This window comes from Dreissena polymorpha, chromosome 8 (assembly GCF_020536995.1).
Source record: "Dreissena polymorpha isolate Duluth1 chromosome 8, UMN_Dpol_1.0, whole genome shotgun sequence".
Taxonomy (NCBI): domain Eukaryota; kingdom Metazoa; phylum Mollusca; class Bivalvia; order Myida; family Dreissenidae; genus Dreissena; species Dreissena polymorpha.
The window spans coordinates 107,032,484-107,046,679 of NC_068362.1; positions in this window are offsets into that span (position 1 = coordinate 107,032,484).

Below are 14,196 nucleotides of genomic sequence, written 5' to 3' on the forward strand. Positions count from 1 at the left end.
CTAGAATCACGTGCCCGGCTTAGCAGTGAATTACACTGACAGAGCCAGGCACAAAATCATCCAATCAACAACAACAACGACGCTTTGACAAATATAAATAATAAAAAAATACTTACTAGTTCTGATTGTATTAGTTTTAAGGGGTAAGTTGTTGCATATGCATGCATTATGTGGCATGCCTCGTTGTTGTAAAGAAATAGGACGCGAGCTATCGATTAATGGGTAGCTAAAACTCAAAAATATTGTTTGAAAGTATGTCCAAGATTTATTCTCATGGAACAACGGAATCGAAATATTGCTTGGTTATCGGCCGACTGTGAGTGAACGGCTGGGAAGATTTCTTGTAAGTAATTTTTTGATAGGTTGTCCAAGTGTCCATAAAAGGACCAAGGTTGTTGCAACCCGTTTTGTAATAAAAAACCCGAATTGTAATAATTATTGCAAAGTGGGTTGCGATGCATTATTACATTTCGGGTCGACAGTAACAACCCGTTTTGTAATAAAAACCCGAAATGTAATAAATTTTATCATGTCCATTAAATCAGAGATACAGACTTTTTTAGAAGTTATTTTCATGTTTAAATTAGTTTTAGAGTAGGTATTGACTGTTCCCCCGACCTTTGTTTTTGAAATACTCCATCAAAAAATCATGAATGTAATAATTTATTACAAAGTGGGTTGCGATGCATTATTACATTTCGGGTCGACAGTAACAACCCGTTTTGTAATAAAAACCCGAAATGTAATAAATTTTATCATGTCCATTAAATCATCAGGGAGGAAGGAAGGGAGGGAGGGAGGGATGAAACACTCTGCTGTATACATATATGTGAATTGCTCACAAAATGTACTAAGTAAACAATTAAATATAATAGAAACAAACGTCATTAAAAATTATAAATTCACTGTTTGGATTTTCTCCCTTGAAAAATAATATTCTTCTTTCCACTATGATCTATAAATAAACAGGCTTATTTATAGATATTTCTTCGAACTGATATTGGTAACAAATTATTAAAGTGATGTTATGGGCATCTAACAGTTTATAGGTGTCTATCGCAACCGTTGTTTATTTTTGGTGTTTTCACTTCGTATACACTTATATTTGTTAATGCAGCATCAACAAGTTAAAACAATATCCCGGAAAGAGAAAAATAATGCATTTGTATATCAACCGTACTTTCGTTTGACAACTGATCATGCATGTACGATGTGAGCCTAAATATAGTTTAAGTGCAGATTCGTTCATACGACAAAAAGACACAATTTTGTTTTACGGATCATTTTGGCTTACAGGACTGGGTGAGTCATGTAAAATATCGAATATAAAATATATTTTTATATACAAATGGTAGCAAGATGAGTAGCAGATACTTGGTAAGTAACCACATTTTAACTAACTCTTTTGACCTGTTAATTCTTTTCAGCTCAATTCAACAGTGAAAAATGTCCATAATATCACTTTAAACAGCACCAGAGAGAATAGTCTCTGATGGCCTTAGCTATTACAGTTCCCAGGAGTTTCAACATTTCCTGGCTGAATGGGACATCAATCACGTTCAAAAGTAAAACAATTACAGTTTAAATCTTTTAACATAAAATTCAACAAAACTATCTGCCCCGATAACAAGTTCATTATAAACAGGGGCGATAATATCATACAATCCCCATGATTTAACAAATTGAGAGTAATTCAATCTTTTAAAATCAACAAAAATTCTAAATCTAAATAAAGACAAAAACATAGTAAGACTATCGATAACTTGTTTTTTATGATGTTTTATTTGATTTTGCAAATGCCAAATAACAAATCTGGAAATAGATAAGATCACTAAAATTGTGTAATTATGTCCAGCATTATCTGCTTTAAAATAAAAAACCTTTAATACCTTTTCATAAAAAAGTGATTTTTGATTCTGATGCAATATTTAACATATATATAACAATTTTATTGAGGGGACTAAAAAGAGAACATTCTATAAATAGTTGCGAAACAGTTTCGATATTTATGCAGTAATAACAATTTTTATCTTTTAAATTCCTTTTAGGTTAAGGTTGGTCGATTATTACTTTTTATTCTTTAAGCGAATGAATAAGTCATACTAATTAAATAGAAATTCTTATTACTTTATATTATAATATTTTATATACAATTGAAATAATAAAAGGTACTTAATCTTGATGCATTATACATTTTGTATCCAGAATTGAACAATATTATTGAATACGATTGTTTATAAGCAGAGTTTAACCAAAATAATGTTGTTCAAGGGAGTTAATACAAAAAAATATTTGCACCACTCTGTGCTATTAGAAGTCGGCAACGGTTTATCAAGGACGACTCTTAATGGCTATACTAGATTTTTGCCATAAAGAGACTTTCTTCAATTAAAAATATACATGCGGAATGTGTCGCCCCTTATTAGCCTGTATGGACTGCACACGCTAATAATGGACGAAAATGTACACACATGCATTTAACCCCCTTTTCACAGAGCGAGACTTATTTGATTTAATCACTGTTGTAATTGTATGCGTACTCTGTGTTTAATGAAATGTAGGTATACTGTTATCTACTTGTAAACAATTTTACGAACAAGTCGGTCCTTTATATTGCAATTGCCTAACTTACCTCAGGATGATGAAACACATTTACATGCCATAATTGAAAACTATAATTAACGCTCGATGTGTACCAAGTAACGACGTTAATAAATAAATAGCAGTAACCTCGAATACATGTATCTGAAAGTAACAGGCAAGTAGTACTACGTTAAGAATTGATGTTTGAAAGATGCCTTCAGTGTGCAACTCATTTTAAATTCACGTCAAGGAAAACGTAACAATGCAAAAACTAAATAATTAATGATCGTATAATCAATTTGTAGCACCGATTAGAATTATTCGCTAGTCAATTCGCGACAACGTGGTGTAATCAATAGCTTTAAATAATATTTTATTAATATCGTTGTATTACAACTTTGATATTTACAACCTTATATGTTTTTTGTTCAACTTAACCTTAGTAAAAATTAACAACTATGTTTGTTTAATTAAGGCCCTGCTTTTGCTGAATCAAGGATAATAATACTATAACATTCTAACATTTAATCAGTGTTCACAATTATTTGCATAATGCAGAAGCATGTATAATTATACAATTAGAGTAACATGTGAAGTTTACACGAGACCGACTGTATACATAACTGAATGTTCACTGGCCCGACGTAATGTTTCACTAGACCTGAACAGTCAGTCTAGTAGCCATGGCGTCTGTTTCAGTACGATATGTTCAATAAAACATATGAGCCACGCTATGTGAAAAAGGGGTTTAATGCATGTGCGTAAAGTGTCGTCCAAGATTTGCATGTGCAGTCCGCACAGGCTAATCAGGCACGACACTTTCCGCCTAAACTTGATATTTGCTCAGAAGAGACTTTCTTGAAACGAATAATATCATAAAGGCGCAAAGTGTCGTCCCTTATTAGCCTGTGTGGACTGCACAGGCTTCTCTGGGACGGCACTTTACGCACATGAATTAGACCCCTTTTTACAGAGCAAGGCCCATTTTTATTGTATGTAATCCGCTATGTAGCTAAGCTTACTCAAACAGGAAGATCAATTCATAAGTCTTCTACATATGTCAGTGTCAAATAAACATTATTTTATATATTTAACTCAATTTTAAATAAAAATGCCATACGAAAAGGATAGAACTTGAATAACTTGAATTTATATTTCTTTTAAACGTTAACTAGTCTATAACTTATGCTCTATGGAGAAGTCAATGAGGGGAAGGCATCTGTTTTATTAACGTTATACATAAGAATTGCCTCATATTTTCTCAGGCGGGGTAAGATAATACATATTAAATATTATATTCATGATAATAAATTAAATTGATTTTTTTGTACGAATTAATGTGTTTTCACAGTTATTATTCACAATATTTGTTTTAATTCGTTGTGTTTCGCTAAGATGATCCACAGTGGAACAGGCATTCTAGAATATTAAAAATAATACTTAATTAATTATACTTAATTATTCACATACTATTCTGTTTCTTATGAAATGGTTTTGGTACATTTGACGCAGTAGTGGAAACTGTGGGTCTTTTATAATATACCGATACTGACGTTTCATATCGGAATGACGCAGTTGTGAAACATGCCACCAAGAACATTTAGTATTATACAATACACGTAGTGTAAAATATATGCTGTTAACGCCATCATTTTTGTATGTCTATTAAAACAGATACAATAATAAGTGAATCGTATTAACTATGATTATTATTTCCTTTTGCCTACTGTTAAAAATATTAAGGTGATCGAATGACTGTATTGGATAGAGTAAAAGTAATCAACTTGTGCGATTATGTTATATTATGTTGACTCTTTGTAATGAAGAAGATCACTTCTTTGTATGATTTTCACAATTTGAAAATGTAATTGTATTGTTATCATTATCAATTAGAATATTCTTAAGGTAATTGTTTTGTTATCATTATCAATTAGAATATTCAATCTACATATGTTTAATGCTAACTGATTAAATAAATATACTAATTATTTTTTGCAATTCAAGCATAAGCATTACGTAATAGTGTTTCTTAACTAAGTCTGTGTAATTGAACAATTTTGAAATTTTTAATTGTATCCAGCATTGAAAATATAATCGATCATTTAAACAATGAGAACTTTTTTGTGGAAATGAAATTCACCACCGAAATTATATATTCATTATGTAAATGACTTCTTGATTCTATTCTTTGAATGATTTTGACATGTTTTTTCTTTTATGTTTTACCCACTATTTGTATACATCATTTTGTGTTGTTCTTCTCAAATACATGTATCATGTCTTTGCTATCTCAAACAGATAGTGTGTATAGGCTATAAATTTGCAATATGCTATTTAATGCCGAAAAAATGTTATAATATGTTGTGTTATGGCCTTTTAACAGATTTTAGCATGTTTTGAAGATTGTCAGTAAATGCTTTATAATGATAAATGTAAACATTGGACTGAAAAAGTTCAAGTAAAAAATCAAGAATAAAATTTAAAAAAGGAAAAAAATGCAGCCCTCATCAGGGCATGAACAAGTGAACCCCGGAGTCCTGAAGTAAAAACCAATTACACCGCTCGACCATCCTGCCAAGTATGTATGAGTGACGTATTTTATACTTTATATAAGCAAACTTCGTAGTTTCACAAAATTAAACGACAATAACAGAACTCTCCAAATTATTCAATCGTTTCGCGTTGCAACGCTTTATAATTTTCAGGTTTTTAAATCGTCAAAAGATGCATACAATGGCTATATTAGACCATGGTAAACGTTCAGTATTACTGATTTCTCACAAATATCATAACTTAAACGAAAATGTGCGAATCTGAAACAACTTTTTTCAATTTTGTCAATTTACCAACACATGAAAAGATCCCTTTAAGAAACAAATCCACATCAATGGCAATTTTATCTGTCTTCAAATATATAACGAACTTTTCATATACTAGTATGTCCACTTCAATCATTTTGAATGTGAAAAATAGACGAATAAAACGACCTTTATATACACCCACAAACGAAGTTTACGGGGGGGGATACCGGTATATAGGAGTGAACTTGTCTTTCTGTCTGTTTGTTTGTCAGTCGGTCTTTCCTAAAGCGTTTAAAAGGGTTGTACATCAAAAACTAACATACTTGTTAATAACTTAATTGTATTCACTAAAATATAACTCGAAAAAACACCAGATTCTGCATATATCCTGACACTTATTCCACTGATCGGGTATGTACGTTGGCCGGGGTGTTGGTGTGTACGTTGGCCGGAGTGTTGGTGTGAACGTTGGCCGGCGTGTTGGTGTGTACGATGGCCGGGGTGTTGGTGTGTACGTTGGCCGGGGTGTTGGTGTGTTCGTTGGCCGGGTTGCTGGTGTGTACGTTGGCCGGAGTGTTGGTGTGTAAGTTGGCCGGGGTATTGGTGTGTACGTTGGCCGGGGTGTTGGTGTGTACGTTGGCCGGGTGTTGGTGTGTACGTTGGCCGGAGTGGTGGTGTGTACGTTGGCCGGCGTGTTGGTGTGTACGTTGGCCGGAGTGTTGGTGTGTACTTTGGCCGGGGTGTTGGTGTGTACGTTTGCCGGCGTGTTGGTGTGTACGTTTGCCGGGGTGTTGGTGTGTACGCTGGCCGGGGTGTTGATGTGTACGTTGGCCTGGGTGTTGATGTGTACGTTGGCCAGGTGTTGGTGTGTACGTTGGCCGGGATGTTGGTGTGTACGTTGATTTAGTATATTGCAACCTAAACACAATGATAACGAGCAGGTGAGTTAGGTAGTTTTTCTTGAATGTTCTGAGCTTTAATGAGTACATACGAGCGACGCGGAGAGTCAATAGCTGGGAGTTGTATTATTGCAACTAGTGATATAGTTACAAAGTCCTCAAATACGTCCCGTTTTATTGAGCAGAACGTATGCAGGCAAGGATTCTTTAAGTTTTAAGTAAATTTACAGGTAAGAACGGGTTAATTGATTTGTTCTACAAGTATCCATAGTGCATTTACGTGTTTACTTATATTTGGAAAATGAGCACTGGCTGAATACATACTACAATTTACTTAATTTAATTTGAACATTACGTTTACACTTTTAGAAGTTAGAATACACTGTGTATTCGACGTAGAATTATGTCGAAGATTGTAGGCTATCATAGGAATTATAAGGCTGTTGTCGTGTATATATAATGGTTTTTACAGTGCCCCAGGTAATTATTTGGGAAATGGGGTTTTCACCCATTGATTTTGAAAAACAGGAGGATTTCATTCTTGAAATAGGGTGAAATGAATTATAAAAGTGCATACCTTAAAGTCATTTCTGTTGAAGCTGCACACTTGAATTGATTCAATAAAATTGTATCCTTGAAACTGTCAATGCTATAAACTTTAAATAAATAAAAAAACTGATTTTAACTGATATCTTTGTAACTATCAACTGATATTTTGTCGCAACAATCGCGGACGTCTTTCTAACTGTCTTAGACATTTTTATTTTTCGCATCGTAATAGAAACTGAAAGTAGAGACGCTTTACAAATATATGCACAATGGGCGACGAATTAAGTCAGATTGAAAACGCATGTATGTCGTCGTAAATTATTTGGTAAGTCGCTATATTTAAATATGAAAATATTTTCGCAGATCGTTTGAATAACTTTTACTGTCATCCCGATATGTAATAATGCATCGCAACCACCAAGTAATAATTTATTACATTTATGTTTCTTTGATGAAATGTATAAGAACGAAGGTCGGGTGAATAGTCAATTCCTACTCATTTTTTTTATAAACATGAAACAATATTCGAACAAATCTCGGACTTTATCGGACATCGGACAATTTATAACATTTCGGGGTTTTATTATATAACGGGTTGTTACTCTCAACCCGAAATGTAATAATGCATCGCAACCCACTTTGCAATACAATATTGCATTTATGATTATGTTATGGAGTCTACAAGATCGAAGGTCAAGTGAATTGTCAATTCCTAATAAAAATGTATTTAAACTTGAAAATAAATTCAAAACATATCAACATCTTGGACTTTATACGACATGGCAAATGTATAACATTTTGGGGTTTTATTACAAAACGGGTTGTTACAGTCAACCCGGAATCTAATCGACTTACTTAATATGAATCAATAACATCACATTTTGCTGGGTGTTTTTAAGTGTATATTTAAAAATGTGTTTGTTATATATATTTTCAGAATTATGTGTTATATATAATTTCTGCTATTGAATCCCACTGTTATTGACATTGTACTGTTTTCATAATGTGTTGTTGACAATGTACATTGTACAAGTCAAAATAAACTGTCTGTCTGTCTGTCTGTTATTGCCAAACTATATGCATTTTCTGCTAAAGTTTGTTGCCGTTGATTGTATTTGATTTTAGGAATGGTTAACTGTCATTTTATAGTTGTAGTTATAATAAATCTAATATGCATTTTGTTTTTGAAATACATAGAATCCAAATATTTATCTCACATCAAATTTGTTAAGAACATTCTCCGAAATTAAAATAACAATTATGCCAATCACATTTCCTTGACATGCTATTTTATTGAAATATTTGCTATGTTTATATGGCTATGTACTGATTGTATTCGAAAATGAAATTGTCTGTCTGTCTGTCTAATAATGCATCGCAAATCCACTTTGCAATAAATTAGTACATTCATGATTTGTTGATGGAGTCTATAAGAAAAAGGGTCGGGGGAATTGTCAATACCTTCTCTAAAACTTATGTTAATTTGAAAATAACTTCAAAAATGACTGTATCTCGGACTTTGTCTGACTCAGTTACATTTATTACAATTCGGATTTTTATTACAAAACGGGTTGTTACTGTCAACCCGAAATGTAATAATGCATCGCAACCCACTTTGTAAAAAAATAGTACATTCATGATTTGTTGATGGAGTCTACAATAACAAAGGTCGGGGGAAGTGTCAATACCTTCTCTAAAACTTATTTTAACTGGAAAATAGCTTCAAAAATGACTGTATCTCGGACTTTTTCTGACTTAGTTACAGTTATTACAATTCGGGTTTACAAAACGGACTGTTACTGTAAACCCGAAATGTAATAATGCATCGCAACCCACTTTGTAATAAATTATTACATTCATGATTTGTTATACAATCTGAAAGAACAAAGATCGGGGGAATACCTACCCTAAGTACCTACTCTAAATACCTACTCTAAACAGTGTCAATCCCTGCTATAAAACTAATTTAAACATGAAAATGAATTTAAACAAGACTGTATCTGGGACTTTATCGAATATGGTACAATTGATAACATTTCGGGTTTTTATTACAAAACGGGTTGTGACTGTCGACCCGAAATGTAATAATGCATCGCAACCCACTTTGTTATAAATTATTACTTTCATGATTTGTTTATGGGGTCTATGAGAACAAATGTCTGGGGCTTTGTAAATACCTACTCTAAAACTAATTTAAACATGAAAATAACTTTATACAAGACTGTATCTGGGACTTTATCGAACATGGTACAATTTATTACATTTCGGGTTTTTATTACAAAACGGGTTGTTACTGTCAATCCGAAATGTAATAATGCATCGCAACCCACTTCGTAATATTTTTTTTTTACATCCATGATTTGTTGATGGAGTCTATAAGAACAAAGGTCGGGGGAACAGTCAATACCTACTCTAAAACTAATTTAAACATGAAAACAACTTCTAAAAAAGTCTGTATCTCTGATTTAACGAACATGATAAAATTTGTTACATTTCGGGGTTTTATTACAAAACGGGTTGTTTCTGTCGACCCAAAATGTAATAATGCATCGCAACTCACTTCGTAATAAATAATTACATTCATGATTTGTTATCGAATATGGTACAATTTATTACATTTCGGGTTTTTATTACAAAACGGGTTGTTACTGTCAATCCGAAATGTAATAATGCATCGCAACCCACTTCGTAATATTTTTTTTTTACATCCATGATTTGTTGATGGAGTCTATAAGAACAAAGGTCGGGGGAACAGTCAATACCTACTCTAAAACTAATTTAAACATGAAAACAACTTCTAAAAAAGTCTGTATCTCTGATTTAACGAACATGATAAAATTTGTTACATTTCGGGGTTTTATTACAAAACGGGTTGTTTCTGTAGACCCAAAATGTAATAATGCATCGCAACTCACTTCGTAATAAATAATTACATTCATGATTTGTTGATGGAGTCTATGAGAACAAAGGTCGTGGGAACAGTCAATACCTACTCTAAAACTAATTTAAACATAAAAAAAATTCTAAAAATGTCTGTATCTCTGATTTAATGGACATGGTACAATTTATTACATTTCGGGATTTTATTACAAAACGGGTTGTTACTGTCGACTCGAAATGTAATAATGCATCGCAACCCACTTTGTAATATATTATTACATTCATGATTTGTTGATGGAGTCTATAAGAACAAAGGTCGGGGGAACAGTCAATACCTACTCTAAAACTTATTTAAACATGAAAATAACTTCTAAAAAAGTCTGCATCTCTGATTTAATGGACATGATCAAATTTATTACATTTCGGGTTTGTATTACAAAACGGGTTGTTACTGTCGACCCGAAATGTAATAATGCATCGCAACCCACTTTGTAATAAATTATTACATTCATGATTTGTTGATGAAGTATGTAAAAACAAAAGGTCGGGGGAACAGTCAATACCTACTCTTAAACTACTCGGGTTTTTATTACAAAACGGGTTGTTACTGTCGACCCGAAATGTAATAATGCATCGCAACCCGCATTGTAATAATTATTACAATTCGGGTTTTCATTACAAGACGGGTTGTAACATACCAGGTATGCATCGAAACAACATGGGGTACATAAAATATCCATGGCAAAAATTAATAATTGTGTTTCTGGTTCAATTGTGGTACAGTTTAGTACAGGGGATGTTATACAATTTGTGAGAATCACTTAAACAGATGTTTGATTGTTTGTGTGAGTTTAGTTAGCGATACAGTCAAGATTAAGATAAACATAGTTTTACAAAATGAACTTTGAGCTTATATAGTTATAATAATGACAATTATATTTGTTTAATCAACATTCTGATAGAAATGATTACTAATATAAGTGGTATTTATAATCTTACGCATCATAAAATTAGCCATTTTAATTTATCATAATTAACAAGTCAGCACCTTGATAAGAAATGTCAAGAATATAGTGGCATGTTTAACACACACTCAATAGTTTAATATAAAAAAGTGAAACTTCAGCTGCTGGAGCAGTATTGAATTCTTATAAGACACTTTCAAATATGATAAAACGTTAACACATACGTGATCAATGAAATAAAATAGGAGCGCGAAGTTTTTACGTTACGTGCAATAAAACATAACACAAATACAATTACATCATGGAATCTATTAACACACACCGGCAGAAAACTGCAATCTAAAAGAACGGTTCGGTCCAAAAGTGGGAAATGTCTACACAACAATTGCAAGCACGGGGATCTAAATTATCTCAAACAGTAGGCTACTTAGTAAATGTTTTATCGACTAACAACGAAAACATGCATTGGATATTAAAATACGAACGAATATTCATACGCAATGTGTGATGATCAACTTGGTGTGGCGGCACACATTAAGGAATCGTATTTTGAATTTTTGTCCCGTTTGTGGAGTGGGATAGCATGAATACTAGGGGGAAGACAAAATTGAATACAATTTCAAAATTATTTAATAACATAATTATTTCACATAATGAACGACGACGAAATCGACTAGTTTAATGACGTTTTCACAGGCTATGGAGTAGATGTACAGGTGTGGGGAACGAATGGCTGCCAGAAACTTCGTAAACACATTTTTACAGTAGAATCGGATTTGTTACTCTGTTTCAACCACAACGAGAAGTCTATCTTAGAAATGATTGACGGTTAAATGAGAGCAGCAGATTATTGTGGATTGTAGAGCTTAGGGTAAAACTTCAAAATTGTATATTAAAACATGTTCATTATTGTGTACAAAGTAGTGTTGAAATGGCGATTGTTGAACTGTTATTTACGAAATTTGTTTAACAAAAAGTTTCCTTATTCATTAAGGAGCATACATTTCCTTCGTTTCAAGTGTGTTGAAAGATATAAATATTTCCAAGTTTCCTCGTCAAGACTTTCAAAATTAACCGTAGTTCATACATATTTTTAATTTGTTTACAAGTATGCTAAATTTATCAGCAGATTAAACACGCGAGTTTGCAGCAGGTATTTAAATCTCTCCATGTTTTAGGTCTTGGTCGAAGCCATTAAGTTGCCATCAAAATTTAGCTGAACAATATGATACGAATAAAATATTTACATGCGTTGAATACTTTCTCGTACATTAACGCCTATGCCTTCGGATTGTCTCTTGTAATCTTTAGAACGATGCTTATGAAAATGTCGACGATGTCTGATTCGTTACGTGAGTTTCAGAGATATTACTTATTTTTTTTTTAAATAAGGTCTTAACTGTCTTTTTTACATTCCACTATTGTTTACACATACTAATTTTATGTTCCTGTTATTCAGGTAAGAGGGACAATGTCTTTCCCCGTAGGCCTAGTAAGCGCTTCCCGGGTTAGGTGAGCTTCTGAATCGAGGCTGCTAGGAAATGATGCTGGGTCGTTTCCTACTGGCAGTTTGAGGGTTCACTTCTAAGTGCGTATGCGCGAGGATTCCTCTTCCTCTTCCGGAAAGGTGATGGTAATTGTTTTCTTTCTGTTTTTTGCGCTTAAGTAAAGGTGAAGCAGTGTTCTATACATTGTCTTGTAATACAGCAGTGTTTGAGTTGTTTGATTGGTCGCGAGGAACTCGTGACATTGCTGACTTTGCATAGGAATGGTTTAAATTGCTAGCTTGGGCAAACTATGAGTTCGTTAACAAAAGTATGATGGTAATTATACGGCTCCCAAGCATGATGGTATCCCAATTTGAGAATGAATCGGCGGCAACGCGGACATCTTGGATAATTTTGGCTCGGTGTACAATGCTCCCCTTGCTAGATGTATGTACTTTGTGTAGGCGTTTGTAATGTGTAAATGGGTGCTCACGTTCGTTTACAACTCGTGTAAATATTTTGTAATGACATGAAAATGTTTCCCATGGAGCTGTCTAGAACTGAAGGAAAGTTCTCAGTGTAACGGTCTCAATAGTATATAATTATCGGCCTGGTTGAGTTGTGCATGAATTTTCACAGACTGTGTGATCGATGGACACGGGGGGGAGGGGGGGGAAGGATTGATGTCGAGATTTCCTCGAAAGAAAGTTACGTTAACAGGTTTCGTCTATTTCTTCCGAGATAACGCTTACATGTATCAGAATACTATTTCATAGACATCTAGCTTGGAGGTTAATGAATTTATGATATAGTCTTTTAGTCTTTTAATTTTCCGAGATGATGGTTCCAAATTATAGTTTGAATCGTACTTACTTCGTTTTGAAAGTTCAGACAACTGTCAACTTCATTTAATATGCCTTTTAATCATTGGCACAGTATGGGCTGCATATGATAAAGGGAGTGAATCTCGTAATCCAACCATGTTTTAGGCAATTCGTACTCACTGTTGCTGCCCATGTTTGCCCAAAGCAGCTGTTTTCCCCTTGTTGCCGCCGACCATGATCCGCTATGTTGGCTGAAAGTCTCATTCTCAAACACTTCAAAGAAGCTTTTGGCAGGAAATTGGGGTGCTATTAACCGAGGTTTTATTGTATGCGATTATATATGCGATTATATGCGTATTTTTACAGTTTTAAATGTATCATGTCAAATGCAAATGTTATAAATTGTTCAATCGTTGTAGATACTTTTTATTCGCTATTGAAAAATCCCGTATTTCTTCGAATTCAACCGGAAGTAAACCAGGAAGTGTTAATTACGATGGAGTGGTACACAACGTACCTATTTATTTGCAATTATACGTTCGGGTTAATATTTTTGAATTTATGCCCGTGTTAGAAATGTTTTAATCAATGATTTAATTAGTTACTGAATGCGTTGAAATACATATGTGGTTTTGATATCAGACCGAAATAAACAGTTTCTTTATGAAGCAAATGCGTGATTAAATAATGTTATGTGTTGACATCTTATTAACGAGTAACCACAAATATTACATTTGTATCATGCCTCTGAATCGTGTTATTAGGACATTATTAAACGAATAAGCAAATACATTAATTTATTGTCATTCAATGCATGTTATCTATTTTCAAATAAAGAGCAATTCTGTAAATCTGAGGTTCGACATGTCCTAAAACATTTTAAACCACTTAAAAAATATTTCCATATACTGATCAAGCAGTAAGCCCATTTGCAATCATGTGTATGTTTAGGGTTCTGTGTTTCTGTTGCTCTGCATTGTGAAAGAAATAGGTAAATTCAGTGAAAGGTGTATCGACGACTTATAAGGTGTTACATTTTCAACCATATGATCATTATTAAGCGCGAATTAATTTTGACAACTGAATACAAATTCAATTGTTTATAAACTTATTAAATATAAGTTGTTATAATCATACAAAATTGTGCTAGTGACACTTTTAGTGGGAAAATATCAACAAATATCCAATGAAAAGCACACGCAATCTGT